General features: G+C 38.7%; 1 protein-coding gene across 3 annotated transcripts in view; it reads left to right on the top strand.

Moving 5' to 3' along the window:
* The first annotated feature begins 2,246 nt into the window (after positions 1-2,246).
* raraa (retinoic acid receptor, alpha a) overlaps positions 2,247-27,291 on the top strand; it is a 220,678-nt gene continuing 195,633 nt past the window's right edge. For 2 of the 3 annotated variants that reach the window (XM_047376753.1, XM_047376751.1), the window contains exon 1: positions 2,247-2,515. The gene's annotated coding sequence lies outside the window, so the exon portion shown is untranslated. The remainder of the gene's footprint in view (positions 2,516-27,291) is intronic. The other variant, XM_047376756.1, reaches the window with a different exon arrangement.

Genomic DNA, 27,291 nt, shown 5'->3' with positions numbered 1-27,291 from the left:
TTGCATCTAGAAATAAAAAAACAACTTATTTTCTGCTTTAGAACATAATTGATAATTGCAGTCATTTGTGTGAGATAAAAAGAGACTATTATTATTACCCTTGCTTTTTTATGCTTAGAATTTTTTTTAATTAAATGATAAAAGTAAATGCATACATCAACATAATAACAGTAAGTTGAACAATATGTCAGACAAAGACAAAGGCTATAGCTACAACAGAGCTTTAGTTACTGACTGATGTCCTGTTTCCCTAACACCAAAATATTTTAAAATGGGAATAAAGAAAACAAAAGAATTATAGGCCAAATATCAATTGGCATATTAGGGTCAAGATAATGGGGAAAACCATGGAATAAGAAATTCACTCATGGTTATTGAGTTTGAGAATAATTTTAACATGCTGTTGATAATGAAACAATATGTAGAAAAAAATACAAATTTCACGAATTTACCATTTGTCACATACACAAATAAGATGACAAATTTTTCATTTCAAGAAAAATCTGTAAAATTGTATGACAAGATAAATTTTTATGTCGGTGGAGCGGGGGTCTGGTAGTTATCCCCAGTGGTCTTTGGGTGAGAGGAGGGGTTTGCCCTGGACAGGTCCAGTGCAAACAACTATTCAGACAGAAACTCATACCTAGGGGCAATTCAGAGAAACCAATTAAATTAACAGTCATATTTTGGGACCGTGTATGGAAACCGGAGTACCCGAAGAGAACCCACATATGCACAAGGAGAATATGCAAACTCACTGTAGATTCAAACCCAACATGGGGTCTTTCTATGTGCTGCGAGCCAACATTGCTACCATCCTCGCCACTGTGCAGTAATAACGAAGTGTGATATAAAAAAAGCCAAGAGTAGAGTTGTAGTATTAAAGATAAACTTAAAGTCAGATCATTTTTTTTTATGTTATCGTACGAAAATAATGACAAAAATCAAAATGTGGAAAATATTTTGCATATTTCCCATTTTTGCAACACTTGTAATAAAAGCAAACCATGAAATTTCCAAAGGCAAATATATGAAAGCTTAACGGTTGTTATTTTCAAAAAATACTCTTATCTGACGAACAATCCTCACCAGAACACATATTCTTATTTCATGAAAACACACATGACCCACTAAATAAATGAACTAATAAATAACAAAAAATTTAGAACAAGTGATAACTGAAACAAAAAGTTAATTTAGCTGTTTTCATCACATACTGCAGGTGAACAGCTTTTATGAGCCACAAAGGTCACAGCTTGATACATGTTTAAAATTTCATGAAAATCTATCATCACTTTTTTAGCACTGAGCACATAATCGTTAAACTAAAAATATATTTGATTTTTTATTGCCTCACTATGTAATAGTCACAGGTAAAAACATGCACAAACACATCATATCCACAGATATTTGGAACAATGATATGCAAAGAAAAGTTCATATATAAAAATATATTTCATGTTAAACACATGTTTAAGAGACCCACATAAATGTAAGAACTTAAAGTGTATAAAATAAAAGTTGATTTTAATTTTGACAACTGCATGATTTAGCTGCAGTGTTACTGCTAGTACTGTTACTCTGCATGGGATGGATTGGAGTCCTGGTCTGAGTGCCACAAGAGTACAGAACATACTGTAATGGTCATTACTGTAGAGTCCTTAATGGTCTTCACAGCGGGACTGGATGGTGTTGTCACGCAATAGAGGAGGGGCCGAAGCTGCGTGGGTTTTTTGATGCAAAGATACACATTAGAAAAACGTGAAAACTCTAGAGTAACTAAAACCGCAGATATAGGTTGAACTTCATATTGATTATCTTCATGAAGCATCTGATCTAAATTTTAATATTTCCAATGTGTGCTGTCATGCAGAAATATACATGCACACAATGCAATGCTTGAATAGTTTAATTTGTTGGTGTTAGTTTACAAATGACAAGCTGCATACAAGGCCACAATCTTCAAACTCACTTTTTGGTTCACATGACATGAGAGAGAGCTTTTGTTGGGTTTTTTTTTTTTTTTTTTACTGGAAATATTTAAAAAAATATAGGCTTCCAGCATTCACTGGCGGATATATTGAGCTGTAGGGCTAATTAAAAATAGAAGTGTGTTTTTCCTGCAGTCTTTGCCTTAAATTGGCAGAGCACAGAGAACATCTGGAGAGGAGAGGGATATCCACGTTTTCAGCGCTGGTCTCCATATAAGGAAAGGTGGGTGGGGATTCCACGGCAGGAGAATGTGACAGTCGTAGTTGTCTTTGCGAAGGTCTGTGCCAAACTTGCTCCTGCTCTTTGAAAGCGCCTCGCTTGCCTTTATCCACGGTCTGTCTTTGGGGTTAATTTCACGCAGCGTTCGTGGGAGCCGCTCTCTGGACATTAGAGAGTCAGCAGAAAACTTTGGGGGAAAAAAGGAGAAGACTACCGCCGGTAGAGAAATACCAGCGACAGCTCGGCTGAACCTCTACCAGCGGGTCCGAAAGGGGGACCGGTAGGAGGAGTCAACAGGTCCCAGGTATCACCGCACACTTTTTCACTGTCAACATTTGACAGCGTGTCTGAGGCAGGTGTTGTAGGGAACGGAAACCCTTTTACTTGGAGAGGTCTGAGTACGTCATTTATTCATAACATGACATTTTATTATTTTTTTATTCCTACAAAAAAATGAAATGTGCCATATAACCGGATAACGAAACTCGTCTCAAGCTGGTAACGCGTGCCTACCTTAATATCCGGGTGCACAAATAACCTCTTAATGGTATGCTCTTTTTTTTTTTTTTTTTTTTTTTAATGTAGTTAATGGTTTCAAAGTCTGTTGAACTGTTAGGGTTGCACGCAGGGCTGGTTTTTAAAACAATGTTTTAGCTGTTCAAGACATGGCCACAGATACAGCTGGGCATCAACGCTGACTGTTTACCCGACTGTTAGCCTAGCTGATACACCTCCGGCTTGCCACGACAGAATGGTGCCGACATAAAGAGTTACAACCCTGTAATGTGCACCGCAGAGAACAGCCAATGTCCTGCTTTGATAGGAGTGTTTTTCACATTTCCAAATTTAATAGGCTAGTTCTCTGTCATGTGGAGGTTCAAATGTGCCAACATGTATTGAATAGATACCGTTCTGTTCTGGTTTTAAGTACAAATAAAGTTAAAGTTAATGTATTGAAGTCTATTTCAGAGTTAAACTCTTATGGTTTCATTAAACTCAAAGTGGTGCATTTTAAATGTTTGTTTTTGTTTATTTTAATGGTAATAACCTATCATTAATGAAAATGTAAAAAGTCTGTTTCCCTCAAAATTAGAATATCGCATAAAATTAAAAGAAAGCTATAAAATACAGAAATATCAGCCTACAGAAAAGGATCTCCTTGTACTGTACAGTATGCACTTATTACTTGGTTGGGGTTCTTTACAAGAATTACTGCATCCTTGCAGTGTGGCAAAAAGGCTTTGCATCATATAGGATGCTTTAATAGCGGCCTTAAGCTGATCTGTATCTTAACAATACTCAGAGATTCTCTTTGGGTTTTATGTCAGATGAGTTTGCTGGGCAACAAGCAATGATGCCTTTGGTTATTAAACAGGGTGTTGGTACTTATTGAAGTGTGTACTGGTGCCAAGTCAATAAAGCAGCTGGAGGCTCTAAGATCTTTAATATTTCTGGGTTAATGTCTGCTGTAACTTTGGACTTGGTGAAACTCAGTAGACCATCATCTAAAGTCACTTGTTATCCTTGTTGCTTGTGCACCTTTTCTAGCCCCCTTTTTCCTGTCATTAAATGTTGCTTTAATATTATTGAATACAGCCATCCACGAACAACCAGGTTTTTTAGCAATGATCTTTTGTGGCTTACCCCCCTTGTGGAGTGGGTCAATAACGGTCTGCTGGACAGCTGTCAAGTTAGCAATCTTGCATATGATTGTGTGGGCCATAAAATAACATTTATGTTTTCATAGTCCTTATATTTGTTTGTTTTTATGTAGTTTTTTTGACAAACTACGGTTTGGGGTTTCATTAGCTTGAAGTAATAATTATTAAACATCTACAGAATTACACACAGAACTGTTCTGTGATTTTCTGAGAAAATACACCTGCAGATATGACTATCTACATTTCCAATTTCAATGGCTTGTCCTATAAAGTGGTTTATAACTCAATGTACAGGTCCTTCTCAAAATATTAGCATATTGTGATAAAGTTCATTATTTTCCATAATGTCATGATGAAAATTTAACATTCATATATTTTAGATTCATTGCACACTAACTGAAATATTTCAGGTCTTTTATTGTCTTAATATGGATGATTTTGGCATACAGCTCATGAAAACCCAAAATTCCTATCTCACAAAATTAGCATGTTTCATCCGACCAATAAAAGAAAAGTGGTTTTAATACAAAAAACGTCAACCTTCAAATAATCATGTACAGTTATGCACTCAATACTTGGTCGGGAATCCTTTGGCAGAAATGACTGCTTCAATGCGGCGTGGTATGGAGGCAATCAGCCTGTGGCACTGCTGAGGTCTTATGGAGGCCCAGGATGCTTCGATAGCGGCCTTTAGCTCATCCAGAGTGTTGGGTCTTGAGTCTCTCAACGTTCTCTTCACAATATCCCACAGATTCTCTATGGGGTTCAGGTCAGGAGAGTTGGCAGGCCAATTGAGCACAGTGATACCATGGTCAGTAAACCATTTACCAGTGGTTTTGGCACTGTGAGCAGGTGCCAGGTCGTGATGAAAAATGAAATCTTCATCTCCATAAAGCTTTTCAGCAGATGGAAGCATGAAGTGCTCCAAAATCTCGTGATAGCTAGCTGCATTGATCCTGCCCTTGATAAAACACAGTGGACCAACACCAGCAGCTGACACGGCACCCCAGACCATCACTGACTGTGGGTACTTGACACTGGACTTCTGGCATTTTGGCATTTCCTTCTCCCCAGTCTTCCTCCAGACTCTGGCACCTTGATTTCCGAATGACATGCAGAATTTGCTTTCATCCGAAAAAAGTACCACTAGCAACAGTCCAGTGCTGCTTCTCTGTAGCCCAGGTCAGGCGCTTCTGCCGCTGTTTCTGGTTCAAAAGTGGCTTGACCTGGGGAATGCGGCACCTGTAGCCCATTTCCTGCACACGCCTGTGCACCGTGGCTCTGGATGTTTCTACTCCAGACTCAGTCCACTGCTTCCGCAGGTCCCCCAAGGTCTGGAATCGGCCCATCTCCACAATCTTCCTCAGGGTCCGGTCACCTCTTCTCGTTGTGCAGCGTTTTCTGCCACACTTTTTCCTTCCCACAGACTTCCCACTGAGGTGCCTTGATACAGCACTCTGGGAACAGCCTATTCGTTCAGAAATTTCTTTCTGTGTCTTACCCTCTTGCTTGAGGGTGTCAATAGTGGCCTTCTGGACAGCAGTCAGGTCGGCAGTCTTACTCATGATTGGGGTTTTGAGTGATGAACCAGGCTGGGAGTTTTAAAGGCCTCATGAATCTTTTGCAGGTGTTTAAAGTTAACTCGTTGATTCAGATGATTAGGTTCATAGCTCGTTTAGAGACCCTTTTAATGATATGCTAATTTTGTGAGATAGGAATTTTGGGTTTTCATGAGCTGTATGCCAAAATCATCTGTATTAAGACAATAAAAGACCTGAAATATTTCAGTTAGTGTGCAATGAATCTAAAATATATGAATGTTAAATTTTCATCATGACATTATGGAAAATAATGAACTTTATCACAATATGCTAATATTTTGAGAAGGACCTGTATAATAAGTTGTTTTTTCTAAAAAATAAGAATTCCTCCTGAAGTCAGAATTCTGATCTGCAAAGTCACAGGTTGCCAAACTGTCCCAGGTTTATGGTTATTAGCTTAAGGAGTTTGTATCTCATTAGACCAGAGGCACGCATAGTATCTGTACCACCTCTATTTGTGAACATGTACCTTTGCTATTTGTATGCATGAAATCAACAGAAATTAATTTATCACTTATATCGATAATCATTGTTATCACCAACTTGCAGCTAGAAGGTGCTCATCACGGGCGAGTGGGACAGTGCAGCCTGTAGCTTAATCACAATTCCAGGCTACTGGAGCAAAATGTCAGGAACATACCTACTGTCCTCTTTACCTGAGCTGGAAAATGAAATGTAGCCATATTTCTCCTATGACTAAAACATAGTAGCATTAACTAACAGAAGCTCACTTAATTTAAGCACATCTGGACATTATAATAGCACCCAACAGATTAACATACACAATCAGCTGGAGCTAATGCATTTTGAGTACACAGAATACTACTCTTGGGATTTTGGAAGTGAAATAGACCCGGACATGAACTTCTTTTTCTACCACAAACACCAGCTGCAGTTGCTCCACAGATGAATAATATAATCACAGCTTTACATCTGAAGACAATTTGAAAACATCATAAGAGGTCTGTACTCCACCTTCGATAAACTCAAGGAATACTTACACACATTGGATGTTTTCAGCTTAATAGATATGATTTGTGGTATATGAACTATGGAAGCAAATCGTTACCATATTTCAAATGAAAAAGCATTTTCAGAAATGCTTTTTCATTTTAAGAATGTGGCTGCATTGTTTGACTCATAAATGAAATTAGTTATCAATAATCCTATTTGCATTTTAATTTTCTTCAAGACTGCTCATTCTTTCACTTAATTAAAATGAAAAAGACATTTGAGATTTATTTTTCAAAATGTACCCCAGCAAATAGATACCAAAATTCAATTTGAAATGTAAAATTTGAAAATGAAAAAGCATTTCCAGAAATGCTTTTTCATTTTAAGAATGTGGCTGCATTATTTGACCCATAAATAAAATTATGAATCAATCATCCTATTTGCATTTGCATTTTCTTCTTCACGACTGCACATTTTATGCCATAATCAAAAAGAAAACAAAGCAGACATTGCTTTTTCGTTTTCGTGGTCTGCCCGCAAAGTACTGCCCAGAACTCGAAAATGAAAAAGCATTCCGAGCTGCGGGCGCAGCAGAGTGATGTCAGCAGCCGCTCTTCCCCAGCTCCCTGCTGACCGAGCTACCCATCTTGTTCGGTAGGGGGCGCTGTGCACGTCTGCATTGCATTACATTGTAAACGTGCCGAGAAACTGATTGAATTGCAGGGCCAAGCTTTGTGGCAGTGGCAGGCAGAACTGTCAGTTCCGGTGGCAGGCTGTGGCATCCTCGTGGCTGCCTTATGGACTGGGACATCCAGCGTGTTTTTAAGCATTTATTTATAATTTTCTGTGAGTGACAATTCAGAATAGCCGTCATGCTCTATAATAAACCGGCTGTTTGTTCAATAAATCTTCGTCATCCTTTCAACACGTCACACATACACATAGTGCTATTTATTTTCCATGTCAAGTAAATACAATCACCTTATGTTATGGGACTAAAGCTGTTTATTAAATAATAATCAATAAGGAAATTATTATTTAAAGGTAACAGGCTATAACAACAATGACATCCCGTTTGCCGATAATCAGCATTGGCATCACTTCCGGTGGCAGCTCCACAGACACTATTAACAATAATGACAATCCATTTGCCGATAATCAGCATTAGCTTCCACAAAAACAGCGGCAACCGCATTGGCAAGCTTTTACGGCCGGTCTGGCACCTTCTGGCATCCTTGCGGAATCCCCTGCCACCCTGCGGCAGGCTGTGGCAGTTCCGGTGGCAGCTTCGGTGGCAGGCTGTGGCGGAACTGCCACAGCCTGCTACAGGAACTACTAGTTCTGCCTGCCACTGCCACAAATTGCACCCTGTCCCAATACCCACACTGCACCCTACGCCCCTCTGTGAAGTGTGTACTTTGTAAAAGTGCACGTAGGGGTTCAAGTGCGCAGGTTTCAAGCATGCAAAATTGGAGAATTGGGACAGTAGGGGTTGCGACATCCCAAATGGCGGGACCCGTTGCTGTTTTTGCAGTCTTGCTGCTAGGAAAATATTTTAAAACTGCAACAAGCAATTGTTGTGAGGAGAAGAAAGTGCAGGAACCGAAAGATGTTTGTGCACCAGACTCTCGTTGCGGTGAAAACGGGGTGGGGCTAAAGACTACTCTGGAGAAATGGGACACATTACGCACTCACACCCATCAAGGGGAGCATGCAATTCAGGGACATAAGGGTGGAACTGCGAGAATTGGGACAGAGCTTTGAGCTCGGCCCTGCTGCAATTCAATCAATTTCTCGGCACGTTTGCAATGTAATGCAATGCAGACGTGCACAGTGCCCCCTACCGAACAAGATGGGTAGCTCGGTCAGCAGGGAGCTGAGGAAGAGCGGCTGCTGATGTCACTCTGCTGCGCCCGCAGCTCGGAATGCTTTTTCGTTCTCAAGTTCTGGGCAGTACTTTGCGGGCAGACCACGAAAACGAAAAAGCAGTGTCTGCTTTATTTTCTTTTTGATTATGGGATAAAATGTGCAGTCATGAAGAAGAAAATGCAAATGCAAATAGGATGATTGATAACTAATTTCATTTATGAGTCAAACAATGCAGCCACATTCTTAAAATGAAAAAGCATTTCTGAAAATGCTTTTTCATTTGAAATATGGTAACGATTTGCTTCCATAGTTCATATACCACAAATCATATCTATTAAGCTGAAAACAATCCGGTCCCTTTTTTGTGTGGTAAAGATTTGCTTCCATAATGAACAGAACAAAAGTGGAGCTGGATTAGCAATTTATACGGATAAGCCACTGAACGTTGTTAGTCCTGGATGATATGTCAACTGTTTGGAAATATTGTATTACAATATAAATCACTACAGAAACAAGTAAAAATGTGAGGTCTATACCACCTGTGTCCAACATAGACACTTTTAATGACTGGCTGGAGAGTAAATTTACTGTAATAACTAGCAAAGTTTTGTTTGTTTGTGGATATTTTAACATTGATTTGATAAATACTAGTAATCCCAAATATGCAAATGATTTCATTAACACAATGCACAGTTTAAGTCTTTTTCTAAAAATGTCCAGACCCAGTAAAATCACATCCCACTTAGCTACTTTTTTGGATAATAATTTCATCATATATTATTAATAATTCAATTGGTGGATTTTTTCAATTACATCAGTGTCAGTCTAACAGCTTTTGTAATAAACAAGAATTACAAGACTAACAAATAAAAAAACAAATATTTGAGAGTTAAAACACAAGAATCATTTAATAAGTTAAATCTGTATCTAAAGGAACAGAAATGGGACACCATCTGTCAAAGCAGTGACATTAATATAGCTTATGAAACATCTCTTTTTTTTTTTTTTCATTCAAAATCTTATTAGAACTTTTTATGTATAAAAACAAGGACACATCAGCAAAAAGGGCATTGAAACATGTGCCTGTGTGTAAGGGTTGATAAAGACATTAGTGAATGGAATAAAGAAGCAACAACTAACAAACAAAAAAAGTTTCCTCCCCCATCCCTGCCAGATTACAGAGGAAAAAAAAACTACAATAGTTTTAGGAAAAGGCCTCCAAGTCTTCTGAAATTTACAACCTTTTATGCTGGAGTGAAAATCAGATGTTCTCTAGCTTTAATCAGGAAATGATGTCAGCCAGCCCGTGTACGTAAGCGGGAGGAGAGGCATCCCTTCCCCAGAGCAGAACAGCCCGCCTGGCAAGAAGAGAGGCGAATGACAGAATGTGTTGTTTGTTCTTGGTTAATTTCACCCTTTCCTCTACAACTCCAAACAGAGCAATCAGAGGGTCAGGTGTCAAATGTGTATCTAACACACATGACATTGTCTGGAAAAATTCCCCCCAGAACCCATTAAAACCCAAACAGAACCAGGACAAATGGATGAGACCAATACGAACTGCCCCTTATCTGACCCAGCTACAGAAAACATACATCTCTTTGGACTTAACAAGCCACCGTAGCAGTGAATGTTATACTGAAATCTCACCTGAACTGCACTCTATTGTTTAGCAACGCTGTTGCCTGCGTGTTTTAGCTTGGTGCCGAGCACAGTGTCTGCTTTGACTTGCAGCGCGCATTCTCCGACGGGGATCCAAAATGATAAATAGAACTACACAAAATCTGTGTTAAATGAGCTGCTCTTGACCCACGCAATGATATTCCAGCTGTCAAAATGGCACAAGTATGCAGAACACACCCTTAATACATATACCATGGCTGAAGTGCCAGAAGGGAAAATAAACTTAAGATATATATTTAAAGCCAGTTTTTTACAAGCTCAGACAGCATTCCTTCAAAACACTACTATATGTAAATGTTGTCCCGTATATGGGGCAGAGTCCTATACTCACATGTACTGCGGCGGGTGCGAGGACCCCACTGTAAACAAACAGACGAAGCATAAAAGCAGCCACTTTACTCACTTTGCACAAACATTTTAAACATAGTCCTATTATTTATTTGGGCACATTGTCAATATATTTTTGAGTCACATCTACGGAGCCGATCTCGTCTTGCCCTGCCAGACAGAGTTAGACGCAGCCAGGCCGGGAAAAGGCTTCAGGCAATGCCACAATATCCGTGCTCACGCTTTACTAAACTGTGCGCTCAATTTTGCGATCTGTCCGTACAGATTAATAAACTGTGCTCTTAGTTTCTGCCATCCGTGCGTGTAGATTACTCAGTGACATCTGTCGAGAGTTTGGACGTATTTGGGTGCCTTAGTGTAACAAAAAGGAAGTCATATTACAAGCTGTGAAGTGTGCTGATTAAAACATGGCGGTGCTTTTAAGTTTACATATGACAATAGATCCACTGAACTTACCTCACAGGTGTGGGCCATGCATCCAAACTCTAGACATATGTCACAGAGTAATCTCCTCACACGGATTGCAGAAACTGAGCACAGTTTACTAAAGCATGAGCACAGATTTCCACCGGCTTTGTTTTTTTTTTTTATCCGTGGACACTTGCTGGGCTCCGTAATTATGGGAAACTGAGATGTGAGTTCTCAGTGTTTGGACATTGCTTGTGGGGTTCCACAAGGGTTAGTTGTAGGTAATAAATTCTTTAGAATTTACGGAAATGTCATATGCAAAATATCTGAAGTTATGACATTTGTGTTATTTGCTGATGACAAAGATTACTCTGAAGAAATGGGGAAAAAAGCTTAACATATGCTTTGAATGTAACAAACTGTCTTTAAGTCTTAGCTAAACCAAAACAATCTTGTTTGAGAACTGTAAACGAACAAGGAACTGAAAATACAGATAAATGAAGTGAATGTTGAAATGGTATTTCTATACTGCACAAAGCTAGACATGTTAGATGAAAAAGCAATACTGTTCCTTAGTTTTACTCTATTTAAATTTCTGCTTATAGGTTTGGTGAAACAACTACAAAACAATGCCACAGTCATTAATCATACTTCAAAAAAGAGCAATAAAAGTAATTTACAAGGCTTGATGCCTAGATCTTACTAAACCACTATTTATGCAGTCAAAATATTTAAAACCTACTGACATAGTTAAACTACAAATAGCTGAAAATAACCAACTGCCAGAAAATATTCAAACATTATTCAGGAGAAGGGAAGGAGCTTAAGTCAAGAGGTATATGTCAATAGCAAACACAGATGATTAGAACACCAAGAAAAAGTCTGAATGTGGATCTGAAGCAATGTCCAGACATAAAACCGTATAAAAAGATGATTCCAGATTAATATTAGACTGGAATAATAATATTAATTATTATTACTATCATTATTACCACGTACTGTACATTGTATTATTGGCTTTCAGATGATAGTCGCGGGGGTTCTACTTCATGTTAGTTACTGAAGTATGTTTGTTAATAGTTAAATTTTGTATAAACCTAAGTATGATTTTCTTGATGAATAAGAAGTGATGGGAATAACGTCACAGGAGAAGAGGTGGGTTAATATAACTTTATGCTTCTGTCAACTCCTTTTAGCGTGTGAATATTGTATATTAGTAAATATTGCTGTTACTTTGTGCTGTTGTGTTCAGTATTGTGTTCATTTTTGAACTAATATGTAGGTAGATATCTTCTGATCGATTTTGTTAACATATCTGATGCTGCCCTGGCAGCCAGCCTCATATGTATACATGTCTTTCAGTTCAACCGCAGGACTCCTCAATTTGAGTCACGTACGTAGTCACGCATTGAAAAGATGCGGTTTTGTGTGTGGTAAATCACAGATTAGTGCTCATTGCTCTCCGATTCTAAAAAATAGAACAAGCTGATTTTAGTGAACATGTCACCCTTTGCTCTTTTCCTAACTTTTTTTATTCTCTTTGCAAACTGATCTTGATTTTTAACTTATTTGTTGTTGTGAAGGGGGGATCTTTGTAGCAGAAGGTGAAAGACACTCAACCTTTTCTCTGACAACCTGTTACATTCAGAGCTAGATGCATTAGTGGAAAAGTCACTCTGTGGCATATCTGGTGTGGATGAAGGTTTTCCCACTCTGTCACCTACTCCCCTAGTGTGATTCACAGTTTGGTGTTGTGCCCTCTGCATAATTGGGAAAAGGGTTAACACTCGATAAAAGATTTACCCATGAAAACTGTCACATGCAATGACATTTTGTTCTGTCACCTTTAGAAACTTCAGTAAAAAGAGGTTACAGGCTGCTATCATGGTTTTTTATAATAGTGGATCTCATGACCATGTTTGTTGTAGACTTCTGAAGTTTAAGTTACTGAAAAGCTGTGAAGTAAAGCTCATATTTTGGAAAAAGCAGACAGTTTGAGGTAATAAAAATATAAGGTTCTTGAGCTTTTTCATTCTAAAGACATTTGTGACACCACCAACTAAAATAACTAAATTTACAGGTTAGACTTTTCTAAAGTTTTCAGTTATTGATTATGCTATTGCAGTAACAGATTAACTATTTTGGTGGTACTGTTCTCCTCACTTGTAAAGTCGTACTTTTTTGTTGCATCAACAAAAGAAGTATTGTCTCCCTTCTACTTTGATTGTGGTAATCTCATTAAAAAAGTGCCAGTTAGAGGTCATCTCTCCTCTTCAGACTGTAAAATGTGACAAACACAGGAAAGGATCCATGTTGTCATGGATCAGCAGTGGTGACTAACTCGGCTCCTCCTGAGGCTCTCTTGAGCTTCGTTTGTGACACCTGCTGTTCTTACCACCTCTGGCAAATTAAACCTTGGGAACTGAAGAGTTTTCAAAGGTTGATTTATTTAAGGGGTTGTTCAGTCTGCTCAGAACTAGAATATTTTATGTCAGCTGAAAGTGAAATTCTGAGTGGCACATTTTAATTTTTCTTCATGGGCTTTCCTTCTGGATACCTATTACGTCACTGGTACAGCACTATAGATTTAGTAGATTTTAGTACCTATTCCCTCATAGAAACATGCACATTTTAGAGCAACATTTTAGATATGAACTTTTTGCTTTATGTGGAGCTAGCTTTCTGGAAATGATCCAGAGTGTGTCAGGTGGTTTGGTCTTTAGTGGTCTGTCGCCACAGCAGCCTGCTGCCCATTGTTGACGAGCCAGGCTGACTCACAAAGCTACGGCTGCAGCACTGTGCAAACTCATCAGCGGTGACTGATGAGACAAGCTCTTCACAATGGCAGTGCACCCCAGAGATGCCACCCAGTGCTTACTTAACGGTAAACACTTCTACCCATTCTCACCCACGCTATGTCACATTTTGACTGCTAGGAGCATTGTTTTTGGACTAGCAAGTCCTCGCAGTGAAAACCCATACTGCAGAATGAGAGTTTCTGATAAAGAGGAAAATAAAAATAAACACTGGAGTTGGGTTCAGTTATTCAGAATCGTTTTTATTCTGAATTGTGCTGGGTTACATCTAGGGGAATATCAACAACAAATACCTCTGCATGGAGAAACTTTTACTATGACACATGGAGTCCAGTGGAATGAGGCCATGTAGCTTTGGTCCAATAAAACCAGCCTTGACCCAAATTAAAGAGGCCCAGAGTCTGTCAGAATAAGTAGAAATAAAATGGGATATTACAGCGGTTTTACTGTGGTGCCCAGTGACGTAGTCTGCGCCTTAGGGACCAGGGCGAGTGTGGGAAAAGTGGGAGAGAAGAAGGAGCTGATACCAGGAGAGAGCAGCCGAGGTCGAGCATGAATTTTATTTTATTTTTTCAGAGGGGGAAGGGATCTACTGTGATGTTGGAGCTATGCTTAGCATTGGCCAGTAGTTGTTGGACAGGGCTGCAACAGAATCCTGATTATGTTCCTTCTTTCTGTTGCTTTATCAGGCTGGCTTAGCCCTTCTCGTGACTGTAGCCTCCTTTTTATTCCTCCTTACAGCTTTGATGGTATTAAATAATCCTTACATGTCAGGGGTGCACAGCTCCCAGTGTTCATGTGAGAAGTAAAGGAAGTAAGTTAGTAAAGTTTACTTGTTAAACGCCATCACAAAGCGCTGTACAGAAAATCAATAAAATAACTATTAAAATTAATTGCCATAAAAAAGATAAAATAACATGCACACACATGTTCATTCAACAGAAAGCCTGTTTAAACAGTAAGGGTTTTAACTGTTTTTTAAGAGTCCACAGAGTCAATTAAACGTAGTTGTAGAGGCAAATTGTTCCACAGCCTTGGTGCCGCGGACTGGAAGGCTCCGTTCCCCTGGTCTTCAGTCTGGTGCGTGGAACACCTAGAAAATGTCGAGCCTCAGAACGAAGACAGTGAGCAGCAGTATACTTTGGAAGCAGATCAGATAGGGAATCTGGGGCCTGGCTGTGTAGTGCTCTGTATGTTAGCGTGAGAATTTTAAAATGCTAACATACAGAACGAGAGAGCAGTTAGGTCAGCCTTAAATTGGCAGGGTGCCTCACTTACATTCACCTCCGACCTTCCGAAGAGGTCATAGGGGTTTTCAAAGAGGCAGAACGTTTTGCCATGCTGTATAACACTCTTCTAATAAAATGTCCTAGAATAGATTAGTTGTGTTATTTTAGGTTCCTCACTGCTAAATTGCCTGAAGAATCAGGCCACATTTGTCTCCTTTTTTGCCTAATGAGGTTGAGCATTAGACCTATATAACCTGTTATCCAGGTTATTGATTGGGAATGTGTTGCCAGCTGCTGACTGTTTTGTTAAACCTTGAAATCAGCGACATACAGCACTTTACAAAAATATTTACACCCCTTGCATTTTTGTAATCTATGTTATTCGGCTTTTATGTGATAAACCAACACAACGTATCACATAATTGTGGAGTAGAAAGAAAATGATACATTTTGTCTCATAAAAATCTGAAAAGTATGGCATGCAGTTGTGTTTAGTCCTCTCACATAATACTTTGTACAATTGCCATGTGCAGCAAGTCTTTTTGTTTAGTCAGATTAAACAGTAAATGAACATACATTTTCAAATCTTGCCACAGGTTCTCTGCTGGATTTAGACCTGAACTTTGTTTGGGCCATTGTAACTGATGAATGCGCTTGGAGCCCAACCCCTTCTTTGTAACTTCGGTTGTATGTATAAGATTATTGTTCTGTTGGAAGTTGAACCTCCACCAAAGGCCTTGTCCACACGTAGGCGGATATCTGGGAAGACAAATATCTTTTAATGCGTTTTGGCCTTTCATCCACACATAAACTCTGTTTTACATCACTGAAAATGAATAATTATGAAAAGTCAAAGTGGAGATTTATAAAAATTCAGTTTTTGAGCCTGCGTGTCTCCATGATCAAACGGACTTTTAAGGTTCGGCGCATTGTCTGCGACAAATTTTGCAGCGCTGACGTCAAATGTGCGACCATTGTTTATAGACTCGGCCGTACAATGGAGTAAAAATGAATGATGAACGAATCCCAATCGACACCATCTTGTGTTTTATCAGCTTTAAATTGTAAAACTGTGTTTAAAAGAAGTTCAGCTTCTTTTCTGTCATCACAAACGAACCTCCTGGCGCCATGTTTTATACCTAACAGGAAGTCGTAATTGTTTTGAAGGATTCTGATTGGCTGATATAGGTTCTATTTTTGCAGTACGCTGCCCCCTATGTGTCTGGAGTGTTTAACACAACACTCAGCAGCGTATTTCTGCGGGTTGGTTTGGATGAACTTTTCTGAAAAACCTCACGTGTGTACGATATTATTTTTAAAAACGAGGTAGGGAAGATTTTTGTTTTTTTAAATAACCTGCTACGTGTGTACAAGGCCTTAGTCGCATCTTCTAACAAGTTTCCTTCAAGGATTGCCCTGTATTTTATTTCCAATCATCTTTCTATCAACTCTGACCAGCTTCCCTGTCATTGCTAATGAAAAACATCCCCACACCCTGATGCTGCCAACATCATGTTTATGTTTTTTTTGGTGGGGTGGGGCATGCTTTCCATATAGGCAAAAAATGTCATATTTGTTCTGCATGGCTTATAGCAATAAAAGTGAAGTTTTTGGTTGTGATGTGACAAAATGTGAAAAGGTCCAGGGGGTATGAATACTTTGCAAGGTACTACTTGTGCATGTTTTGCATATTGTACTGCCGTTTTTTGGTAGAAAACGGATCTCTTAGATTTAACTGATGGTAACAAACTAAAGTAATTTTGTCTTACTACTGAGTAATATTCTCTCATATCATCTGTGTTGTTAACGTTCTCCCAGTCTTCTGTCCCACATTTGAGATTTAATTTCTGATAATTTGCATGCAAATGTTCTGGCTCATGTGCAGTGTTCATTTCCAGAGTCGTCACATAATTTCATACTATTTTCCACAAGTTCTGTACCTTGGCTTTTCACAAAATAGTCTCTGCCCAGTTGGACAGTCCCCTGGTGTGATGGCTGACATTTACAGTGAAAGAGCCCCACTGTTGGTCCGCAATCCCCCCCCTTACATAAAACAATGGTATCAATTGCTTCCACTGAATACATCCACAGCTCTGTGAGAGAGACAGGCTGGCTGGACCCGTTGGCTACTTTGCCAGCCATCCTACTAGGCAGCCAGGACGCCCTCTTAACTCTCAGTGGTCGTTCTGTGCCTGAGCTTGCAGATGCCTCTTCAGACATTGGCCCTAATGCCAATGTTGTACCTTGGTTGCGGCTGTAATTTCAACCTATAAATGCACAAATAATAGCTTGTGTATACATTCATTTTCCTCGTTGTGACAGCATAGCAGACAGATGGGTCTGACACCCCCTGTCCCCCACCTTTTGTTATGAATGGTCTTTATTCCATTTTTCCTCTTGCTTTCCCCAAGACACTGCCATTAGCTGTGACAGATGATATGTTCTTTCACTGAAACAGTGATCCTGAGCACACTGTCACTGGAAAATTGAATTCTTACACCCACCCTTTTTCTACTTTCCTTTCTGCATTTTTCTTTTTTTCTTACTCTTGTTTCTCTCCCTTAGTCTGAGGGATATGCTGTTAATATTAGCTATCACAGGCACACTGTACTGTTGAATGGCCATTTTAACCCTCTGCTGCCACGAGTCACACAGCGAGAAAGATATCGGGGATCAATTATACGGATGTCTGACAAGGCACTATGTCCTTGATAACACTTGGACTTGTCAGAGCCAAGTGTTTCTGCAGTCATTTAGATAGCTGTAGAAACAGTGATTGTTCTATAGTCAGATACTTAGCAGCTTCTATGATATTAGTGCTCCGTTTCAGACCTGTATACAATGAAAAAGCAAGAATTGTCACTTTTGTCCTTCATGTTAGGTGGTAATTGATGGTGTATAGTGGCTTACAAAAGTATACAGAAGTATACTCCTTGAGCTTTTTCCACAGCATGTTGTTTTTATAACGGCAAACTTCAAGGTATTTTATTGGGATTGTATGTAGTAGACAAACACAAAGCAGAAGTGAAAGCAAAAAGAAAGAGGGGTTTTGAAATATTGTGACATAAAAAATCTGGAAAGATTTCACCCTATATTCTTAAAGACGTCTAAATAATATCTAGTGCAACCTACCTTCAGAGGTCATCTAATTTGTTAGTGAACACTGCTAAACAGATGATATCATATAGACCGAGTAACACACCAGGCTGGTTAGGAATAAAGTTGTGGAAAAGTTTAGAGCAGGGTTAGATTATTAAATTGGCCAAAAGTTTAAACTCTGTTAATCTGTCAATTAATAATCCAAGGTTTGGGCAGATCATGATTACAATACTGCACACACTTATATTGTGATGATGATTGTGATTCAATATATTGTGCAGCCTTACTAAAAAACTACAAAGACAAGGGTGTCCACCAAAACTGATAGTCAAGGGAAGGAGAGTACTAATCAGAGCATCTAAGAGGCCCATGGTAACTCTGGAGGAGCTGCCGAGATCTACAGGTCAGGTGGGATAATCTGTTGACAGGATAACTATTAAACATTATCTGGCATTCAGACTCTAATGTTCTTTTGGTTTTCTTTTGTTTTTGTTATTTTGTTTGGTGTGTGTGTGAGTGTGTTCTTGTACTTGTTGCTGAGTGAGAACCATTTTTCGTATTTTTATCGCAAAGTGAGGACATTTTGACAAAGTGAGGACATTTTCCTGGTCCTCACTTTTTCAAATTCCGTTCTTGGGACAGGGGTTAGGTTTAGGACTAGGGTATGAATTGAGTTTTTGTTAGGGTTAGGGTTAGGTATTAACTGGTTGGGGTTAGGGTTAGGGTGAGGGTCAGGGTTAGGCACTAAAAATCAAGGACAATGAATGGAAGTCAATTGAAGTAACCAAAAAGTCCTCATAAAGATAGTAAAATACAGATGTGTGTGTGTGTGTGCCCCAGGCAAGCAGGCAGACACCAGGCACCCCACAGTAAGACCAATGTTACGTATAGTGTGTTAGGGTTGTTTTGTCTTTAAAAAAAACTACACAGCAAGATGAGTATGAACATAACTCTACAGACAGTATAGAGAATATGATGCTCTCTGCGCTCATACAGTGTTGATAAATGATGGGGAGATCATTTCATAGGGAGGCATTTATGTTAGGAAAATTAAGGTTAAAAACTAACTCAATCTTTGAAGTAATAAGTCTGAGATCTGAGATATATCTAAGCAATGATCCATGTTTGTAGGAGAAACGGCAATCATGTTTAAGAAGGTGGTCAAATGAGACCAAAATTGACGCTTTTGGTTCTACATGCAAAATGCTGCGTGTGAAGAGCAGCTCACACTGTACATCACCCTGAACACAACATCCCCTCAGTGAAACATGGTGGTGGCAGCATTAGGCTGTGGATATTCCTTTCCTCAGGAGGGAAAATGGGAAACTGGTCTGGGTTGAACGGAAGATGGATAGAGCAGGGCAATCTTGAAAGAAAACCTTTTAGAGGCTACCCACATGTTGAAACTGGACCAGAGGTTTACACTTTGCATTAGTCTGTTAGTAATGTCCCATTACAATGCTTTGAAAGTTGAGATTTTAACATGACAACCTGACAACTTGAATACCTTTTGGAAGGCACTTTAGTAGCTAAAAGCTGGGACTGAAGCTGCCCGAACATTAGCTCTAGTTGCTTGACCTGATTTATCACTGTGATGAGAACATCACATTATAGAGATTAAGGTACTAAGCAAATACAGTGTCACTCTTGCTTTTTGTAGCACAAGCTGTGGCTCAGCACATGGCATCATTATCTACTCTCCTTGCTTTCGCTGTCAAATGTAGCTCATGAGCCCCTGTTGACCATTCTTTGTCCATGGGCTGCCATCACAGTGCAGCCAGCCTAAATAAAGACCAGATAATTGTCAGGCTGATCCAGGTCAGTGTGTTGAAAGTTTGGATTTATGTCTTTGCTGCAGACATAGGCAATGAAGCCAGACATGCCTAAAATGTGTGCAAGTGATGGTTAGAGTGGTGCATTATTTAATATTTTGAGTCTGGCTCAAATAAAGCTATCTAATACATGTAGAGAACACAGAAGGAGTATGTTAGATATGCACTAGCCCAAAAACTCAATTTGCTGAATTTTGACAGTGAGACATCACAGCCTGCACTTGTAAATGATCTGTATTGCATCACTATAAGTAACACAGCATCATTAAACTGGACCTATACTTCACTTTGCATCAACATATTTTCCATTTTGCTAGGCTCTCAGTGTCGCAGTAATAATTCTGTTACATGGTGCACCAGACAGCATATGGCTGCCATTTATGATCAACAATCTCTGGAAAGAGGTAACCGGAATATGCAAATGTCTGCATGCTAATGGAATAGTAATTTAATGAAGTTTGTGGTATATGGCCAATAACGAGCTCTGGTTATTGAATGTTGATAGCTTATTCCAAGCCAACTAATGTTGTTTCACCAGCTGCAGCTTTCTTGTTTGTTCATCTTTGCACACAAACACATTATCACACAAAAAGCAAGTGTGTACAAGAACACACACACAGACCTGGATACATGAACATTGCATTGGCTGAACAGCATATTGATAAATACCTGAAGTACGTGCCCGCTGAAACGTTGAAACTAAATTGGGCAGAACTGAGACAGATGCGGTGCAGTAAATTAAACAAGCAATCTTCTCTGTTGGGTGACAGCACAATGGTGATTAGGGTTTCATTTGAGCTGCACTACATTATTTATGGCTGCGCTGTGGGCCTAGTTGAATAGACCCACAGTCCATTGACTGTGTATATTATTGAAGAGCAACTTGCAGTAAGAGGTGGGGGTTAAAAATGGCTTTGTTTCCTTTCGAGGAGGTCCATTTTCATCTAAATGAAGGTAAAGGCCCCAAGCGAGTTGTGTCCTGGCCCTGCATGTGTGAATTTTGTTGACTATGTTCCACCGCTCATCTCTGCACCCTTCTGCGTTGTGTGAACCCTTTTCATTTATACACAGCAGTTATGGTAGGGTGTCTTACTCATTGCCTACTCCTGTCCGTGCTGTAAGTTTAAAGATTGGCCAGTGCTTTTGCATTCAGTTTAGCTGTGTTATTGGGAAAATTGTGGGATTTTCCAATGAAGTGTTTTTAGTCAGGTTATTTAACTACTATTAGCAAAACAGTCTTAATAAACAACGCCCTTTTGTTGGCATTTTTTTTTTTCCAAACCCTTGGCAACATGTTCACTAAAGGATTTCTTCGTACAATGGGTCAAAGACTTAATGATGCAAAATGTCAAATTGTTTAACTGTTTTTTAACTGCAGCTATCAGTAAGTTTTATCGGCAAAGCAGCCATATTGGATTTTGAGATTTAGGTTTCTCACTTTTGGACAATAATGGATATGAAGTTTTATATTATTATATTTTTACAAATTCTTTATTAGTATTAGGCCTGTGCAACTATACAAATTTATATTTCAATTGCATCTCCAGGCAATCATAAATGTAATGGAATCTGCAAAAAATGCTAATTATCAAAACTATTTTACCACATATATCTACTCTGTTATGCATTTACAACAAAATATCCCATCATTCTCATAGCATATAAAATCAAAACAAAAAATCAACAACTACAAAATTATTAATCATAGCTGTTTTGTTTTTTATCAATAAGTTTATAATTTTGGTACTGTGGCAAACCTCCAATAAGTGCAACAGATTTTGTTTTTGAAATAATTTGAGTGAACTCGAACAACATGGAGCTTTGCATAATCCATATGAAATGCAGTGTTGGCCTCATTCCTCATCTTGCTGGTTAACCTGCAACCTACCTACATAGTTTTAGGCTCCACGCAGTAACAAAATAACAAAGATGTTCAAAAAGGATTTCTCCATGTCTAAGTCAAGTCTCTAATCACTAAAATTAACATTTTGTAATCAAATAGATTCCGGGTAATCTGCCTGAAACACAGAATTCCAGTAGGTTATAAATTTAAATCATGTACTGTTTTATCCTTAAGCCTAATTTAACATATGTTTTTCAAACATTATTCAGCATAGAAAAAAAAATGCAAATCACGGATTTATTCAAAGGTGGAAAAATCTGAATTGGGCTGTACAGACTGCCATGAAAAGTCGGATATGAGTCGCACATGGGCCAAAAAATCGGATTTGAGCCGCATTTGCCTGCAGTGTACGGAGCCTTAGTTACAGACAATTATTCTTTTAACTCTTAACTATTAGTTCAAGAAAATATAAAATCTATATTGCACAAATTACAATTTGACTGATGGTATTGCATATTTATTATAAAAATCTCAATATTGTTTTAGTGATTAGTTTAATGTGGTTCTTGGTGTGTAGTATTTTATACAAGTAAAAAAAGAGGATAAAAAGCAACAAGAGTTGGTATAAAACTAAGCAATATATGGAAGTGCTTGGTGATGTTTGAAAAGAATAAAACAACCTTTCAAAAATGAATTATAACAAACTACAAAGGGACTCAGAGGCATTTGAGTTCCTCCTGTTAAATTTTTAGTTGACAGCATAAATTCCTGAAGTCTACACAAGCTTTTTAGGTCAACAAACAGCTTTTTTTCCTGCCTCATTTAAGGACTCTAAAGTCTGAGATGTTTCAAAGATTTCATTTTTCAATCCCATAAATCTTTGTTTTGAGGCTGAATGCATTCCAATATTGTCTTTACTATCTTGTGTTTTCTTCAACACGAAAGAATAGCTGCATCCTGTTCAGTTTTGCTTGCTGCAGGGTACTGATGCTGAGCAAGAAAGCTTACAGGCATTTAGAATATAGTTTGTTTTAACTAGAGATAACCAAATTTTCAGACAGAGTGATTTCACTTGTTGGTCAGTCGCCATATGACTGTTATTGGCAAAACAGAAAAGTGACTACTGAGTGGGTGTGGTTAATGATGATGGATGTAAAAATGTGAAAAAAATATCTTTCTTTAGATGTTTTGGAGATATGCCGTTTTTCACACCTACAGTGGTAAGAAAAAGTGCTTGTCCCCTTCCTGATTATTTTTTTTGCATGTTTGTGACACTGAATTGTTTCAGATCATCAAACAATTTCAAATATTTGTCAAAGATGACACAAGTAAACACAAAATGTAGTTTTTAAATGAAGGCTTTTATTATCAAGGGACAAGAAATATCCAAACATATATGGCCTTGTGTGAGAAAAGTGATTGCCCCCTGTTAAAAACATAACTTAAGTGTGATTTATCACACCTGAGTTAACTCTCTATTTCAGGCCTATCTCTAAGATCCCTTTTATGTCTAAGCTTTTTTTTAAAAGCAGCGGCAGAACAGTTAGTTTCTTTCATGGACAAGCATGAAATCTTTGATAAATTTCAATCTGGTTTGCGTAAGCTTTATTCCACAGAAACTGCTTTACTCAAGGTAATATTCTGATAGCAACAGACTCCGGAGCATCTATCATATTGGTTCTGTTGGATCTTACATCTGCTTTTGACACTGTAGATGACAGTTTTTTGATAAAAAGGCTCCGAGGGGGTAGTTGGCCTATCAGGTATGGCGCTACTGTGGTATTACGTTTACCTTTCAGGCAGAGCATTTAGTGTTTTTGAAAAAAGGATAATGTCAGACTCTAACATGTGGGGAACCTCAGGGTTTGGTCTTGGGAGCTTTTCTCTTTCTTTTGTGAATTTTCCCTCTGGGACAAATAATTAGGCAGTTTCCTGATGTGTCTTATCATTCTATGCTTATAATATCCAGCTCTATTTTTCTTTTAAGCCAACCGAATATTGAAAGCTTTCCTCCTTGATAAATTGTATTAGCAGAATTAACCAGTGGCTATGTGACAACTATTTGCAGGGGAACTCTGACGAAACTGAAACTTTAATCATTGCCCCCGAGAACTCAGAAGCTGAAATTAAGAAGTGTTTTGGTGCATTGGCATCTTCTGTTAAACCTAGCCTCAGAAATCTTAGTGTTATTTTTTATTCTGCCATGTCTTTGGAGGCCCTCTCCCATGGCTTAATCAGAAACTGTTTTTTTTTCAGCTTAGAAATATTTCTAAGGTGTGGTCTCTTTGGTGTCAAAAGCCAAATTAGAGATGATTATTCATGCTTTTATTTAATCTGTTACAATTATTGTAACATCCTTCTTATGTGTTTGAATAAGAAGGATCTTGACTGGCTCCAATCAGTTCAAAATGCTGTTGCAAGGCTTTTAACTAACACATGAAAGAGACAGCACATTACTCCTGTCTTGATTTCTTTACATTGGTTATCAGTACATCTTAGCAATACATTTTAAAATGTTAGTCTTCACTTTTAGAGCTCTGTGTGGTCAAGCCCAGCCTATATTTCTGACCTTCAGAAGCCCCTCATTTCTCCTGAGATCTTCCAAACAAAGGCTGTTAATGGTCCCGCAAACCTATTTTAAAACCAGAGGGGATAAATCCTTCAGAGTTGTGGCCCCCAGGATGTGGAATGTGTTGAATCCATCTTTAGGCTGCCTTAAGTCTGCCTTAAGTCTGTTTTGTATACATTGTGCGTTGTGGAATTATGTTGGGATAGCACCTCTGAGGTAGCGAAAGAACACTGGTCTGTGTTTGACAAAGTCAGTAGTTTGTACGGTATTGACTAATCCTGGTAAAATGCTTAACATCTTTCATTTTTGACATCTAAACTCTACAACTCTCTTAATTATTTGGAGAAGCCGCCTGACAAGCACTTAGCTGTGTCTAAGAAACTCCGATCGGTATTTGTTCTTTGTGTGTTGGAGGTGTGGGATACGACATGAGATGCCATAATGAATTATCTGTTGCATTTTTTCATCTCCTATTGTAGATAATCTGCCCAAGCACCAGTTATGAAATGCCTAACAAAAGGCATGTGTTTGTGTTTTCTGAGCTCTCCAGTTGATAGATGTATGTTGCATGAGTGTTTCGTAAGTATTCTTTTCCACAACAGCATGTTTTCATCTCAATTGGCCTCTGGCCCTGGATCCCACTGAGACTGTATTCTTCTTGTCCATAGAGTCCAAAACAATAACAAGCTGGTGTTCTTCTTTGGGAAGAGCTACTTTCTGACAGTCCCCTTGAAAACAGGGTATTTTCTGGTCTTCAGTCAGTGATATCCACTGTGAATAGATCCATAGATTCATATATCTTGTGTTTGCTACATCACAGCTACAAGCTTTTATCTATCGTTTGCACCATCAATTGAAACTTATATTTGAGTTTCTCATACAAGCATGAAACACAGCATTTTATATTGGCTCTGGCAGGTATTTAAAGCTCTAATTTGCTCCAGGTTGTGCTCATTAAATTGTCAGTGTGATGTAATGTTTCACTACTGCTACTGTGTGCCAGCATGGCATGTTTTTCCACTTAGGGATTCCAGTACTTGTCTCTAAACAGAGGGTATCTGTTGGCATCTTTGGATTTCGACAAGAAAATATGGGTAAATATCTTTGGAGAGAAGCTGTCTTTCTCATTCATCAGCTTGCATAGGTGTGATAAATGTTCCTGATCACCTCTTGACCCTATGAGGTCAAGCCTTTGCCCCATCACCCTCCTCCCCCCTGCTGACTCTGTACCCTGTGGATAGCCTTTGCTCTGACCACCACAAGACACCATGCAACACAGCTTAGCTCTTTTCTTGTTTCCATCCAGGCAAAGAATTTTCCTCTTTCTTCTTTATCGTTTCAAAAATATTTCTGATTTATTCTGTGGCTTTAGAAAAACAATTGGATACAGTGAGTTCAAACTATAGTATCCTCCACCTCCTTTGTTCTAAACTCTGTTTAACCTTACTTGATCAACTTTAATAATGCCACTGAAGGGATAAGTACTTTGAAGAAAATGTGAGATTATCATAAAAAATAATCTTCTGCAAGACACAACTGTAGCCAAAGTATTGAGGACAGAGGCTTATATGCACATATACAGTATCTGCTTTAAAGAGTTACTTCTCATGTTATTTCCCTCTGGCATTGTAAGGAATGAAAGAGGAGCTTTTGTTCTTTTGAAATCCACCTGATAATGTTGGTAGCCAGCCAACTCCCTGCCAGAGTTGGCAGGATTTAACAGGAGAAAAGGGGGAAAAAAAGAGAAAAGAAAACACTCCAGTCTGTGGTGCCCTGCCCGGTGTTGCACACTTTACACCCAGCACAGTGGCCCAAATTTCTGTACAATCCCCTAGAGGAACAGCTCTTGTGTTTGGAGCCTTCGGAAGAGGGTGGTGAGTGTCGTTTTTAAGAGAGTAACTCAAGAGTTGAAAAGCGCAGCTCAGGTAGCCTCACTATAATAACAGCAGCAGAGTGCCAGGTATTCTGGGTTCACAGATAGACACTTACTTTGCACTTAAAGTGATCCACATGAGACTGATTGAGCCATTTCTTATAGCTAAGCTGCGTGAAGAGAGCTACTTTTATAATGAAAGAATATTGCTAAATCAGGGCTTCACAAATCTACTTTCTCCATGTCTGCGTGCTGAGGGCTGGAGGATTAGCCTCTAATTTTAGTACCACTTACCTCTTTGGCTGCTTTTAACAATTAGTTCCAAATAACCCAACCAAAAAAGTGTGAAAAATATGAAGGGTTTTGGGAGATTGCATGGGAGGGTAGGGAGAGTTTTTCTATTGTCAGCCAAGCACGACTGCTAAGAGGAGATTGTCTAGAAGCAGCTTTTTCTTTCTTTCTTTTTTTTTCTTAGCTTTTTTTCAGTGTATGTGATGAGAAAACATATATTTTCAACAACTTTTAAAAAAATAGATACGAGAGCTCAAGTTTAAATATAATGCAAATTTTCAGGAGCCAGGAGCTGGTTGATGGATACAAAAAGTGTGTTTTCCCTAGAATTTACTAAAGTACATTTGTCAAAATATTATAAAGGGTGTGTGTGTGTGTGTATAAACTAAATTGTTTTCTTTAATTTAGTGGATTTGGGTGCAGTAGAGAAAAACAATCTACACAAATTGAAATATTGCACTCAGTTCTTATGTTTTTAAACTTCATTGAAGTTGTTTCTTGCATCATTTCTCCCTGGAAAAAAAAGCATTTCAATGCATCATTAAAAGAAACCCCAAAATGAACACAATGCCCATGATGAGCATACGTAAACCTTTAATGGAAGTGTTCATACGCCCTGGAAAAACATATTTTTGTGGTTGCATAGAGGGCAGTTGTTGAGCAGAAAGCTCGAGAACAATCATGCAATCTGACTTTTGAACCAAGCCATGAAAAATTTATAGATCCAGAAACTCTTTTTTTCTCTTACTTTTTTCCATTGGTTTTCTACTGCATTAATCAGTCCAAATCTAAGTTGGCTTTAACAGACTTGCATGTAGTTGTTTCAGTGCCAGTCAGCAGAAACCTCAAGTTGTAAAACAAACGACCCTTTTCTAGAATAATGTCAGAGAAACCCTGACAGTTCGGAGCTTTCAATCCCAGGAGAGTACAGTGATGTGTCATCAATATCAAAGAACTATCAATGCAATGCTAGGGGCAGGTGCATTTAAAACAAAGGAGGACAG

The sequence above is a fragment of the Girardinichthys multiradiatus genome, chromosome 10, assembly GCF_021462225.1.
Source record: "Girardinichthys multiradiatus isolate DD_20200921_A chromosome 10, DD_fGirMul_XY1, whole genome shotgun sequence".
Classification (NCBI taxonomy): domain Eukaryota; kingdom Metazoa; phylum Chordata; class Actinopteri; order Cyprinodontiformes; family Goodeidae; genus Girardinichthys; species Girardinichthys multiradiatus.
The sequence above is the reverse complement of the archived record's forward strand: the minus strand, read 5'-3'. Positions and strand labels throughout refer to the sequence as shown.